The sequence below is a fragment of the Chrysochloris asiatica genome, unplaced genomic scaffold (genome assembly GCF_000296735.1).
Source record: "Chrysochloris asiatica unplaced genomic scaffold, ChrAsi1.0 scaffold00529, whole genome shotgun sequence".
Taxonomy (NCBI): Eukaryota; Metazoa; Chordata; class Mammalia; order Afrosoricida; family Chrysochloridae; genus Chrysochloris; species Chrysochloris asiatica.
In genome coordinates, this window is record NW_006409047.1 from 678390 (window position 1) to 680597 (window position 2208).

The following is a 2208-nucleotide window of genomic DNA, read 5'->3' on the forward strand; positions in this document are numbered from 1 at the left end:
CATGTGGTTATCAGATTCAAAATGGCCAATACCAGTCCATTTTAGCTCACTAATGCCTAAGATATCGATGTTTATGCATTCCGTTTCATTTTTGACCACTTCCTATTTTCCCAAATTCATACTTCGTACGTTCCATGTTCCAATTTTCAATGGAACTATTGTTTTTAGTATCTGTTTAATACTTGCTGAACTTTGGAAGTTCATTTATGTGCGGCAGACACAAAATGCATAGCAGGCTATGGCACCAAAATGTTGAATTATAAATCTCAACTTTGAATCTAATTGTATATCTGACTTTGGGCAAGTCATCTGACCTACCTGTGCCTCAGTTAAAGCAAAGATTGAAATAATACCTGTTGCCTAGTGATGCAATCTTGTTGTTATGTGACATCGAGTAAGTCCCGACTCATAGCAACCCCGTATAGGGTTTCTGAGGAATGGCTGTTGAGTTTGAACTGCTGACCTTGCAGTTCAAAATGACTTTATGGTTAACTGCTTATCCTACAGTACCACAGAAGGAGGTGTGGTGAGGGTCCAATGGATTAGTTTAGATAAAGCAAACAAAATAGTGGTTGTAGCTGTGTGAGAGCTGTTGTTGATTTCGGCAGGAAGCAAGTTGTTTATTTAGAGACGAGAAGCACTGCAGTGTAGAGCCACTATGGCAGACATTGGCCTGAGTTGAGAGTCCTCCTGAAGTATTGCTGTAGGGAAGTCCTAGGGAGCCCAGAAAGTGCAGATCCCAAACTGGAAGCTCCCATATCCTTCCATCTCTCTCCTCACCACACTTGAGAAGAACAACTGACAGTAGCAGTAGAGGGTGGGAGAAGGGTTCTTCCTCATAAGATCTAGATCTGCTCAGACCAGTGAGCCATTGACTGCAAGAAGGGATGTATCTGAGAAGCAAGATTCCAGGCATCCAACATACTGCAGGTGTTCTGCCCTGTGAATTACAACGAAGCACATTAACAAACTAAGATTTTGCATGATATTCAAACTAGTTAAAAACCTTGCATGGACACAGGCTTATCCAGACTCTGGAGACATCTGGGTTATTGGGAGGTTCAGGGACTCTGAAGGATCAGGACAGTTGGAATAGAACCATTTGGGTATTCGAGGTTGGGGTTATTTGCCAAAAGTAAATATGTATTATTGCATTTACTATTAGTGCAACTACTGTACTTGCCCACTCCAGTTAACTCAGCTTTGTCTCTGTCTATATAAAAAGGCAAATACATACCATTAATGATCAGTGCAATCTAGAAAGAACCATACTAGGAAGCATTTCTGAAAAAAACATGAATAGTTCCGGTGGGTGGCATGGTCTTGCTTTAGAATCCCAATAACCTACATTGTGATTCTCTTGTTACACCAAACTAAAAATGAAACTCACTGATTTCAAGCCAGTTTCTACTCATAGAAACCCTGCACAGAAGTCTGGAAGATTAGCAGGCCAGGCATCAAGGCTATGCAATGGCGCAGATAAGATGCTTGGTACCAGATCAATCACGAGCATCTTCCTTTCTAATTTTGATAGTAAATGGTCAAATGCAGACATTATACCATGAGAAAGAAATGGTGACTAGAGGCTCAAATCCCTCATGGATAAAGATTAGGATAATCTCACCACCTACATCAAACAGACACATAGAAGTGATTTTATGGGTGAGGGGAACTGAGAATGAATAATAGAGGAGGGAGACACTGAGAATCTTCTGTAGCGTTGAGACTACTTGCATTAGCAGATACTGTAATTTGTTCCCCTGATCTTCCTTTTATGTTTTCTCCCCTCAAAAAAGAGCCATAAAAACCAATAAGGAGCTGCTTTTAGAATTTGCACAAAGAAGCATAGCCAAATGGCCCAAGGAGTGGACAGTAGTGAATACTGTGCTTTGTTGCCAAGATCACTGTTCAGGATTAAATGATTATTCTTCTAGGTGTGGTGAGTGTTACTATCAGGCAGGCTTAATTCTGCAGCCCTTCTTGAGAACTGCCTCAGTTAAAAGAAACTACATCATCCAAGATCACACCCCTCAGATCCCTTCTGTGGGAAGATTAAATAACTGACAAGTATCTTCATCCACCACTGAGTTTGTGCTGCAGAGTTACTTCTGTTCTGCTCCCAGTCACTGACTGAGCACAGCAGGCTACAGATGCAGGCCAATGCCTCATTTCATTAGTTCTTTGTTACATTACATTGTTAAGTGCTGT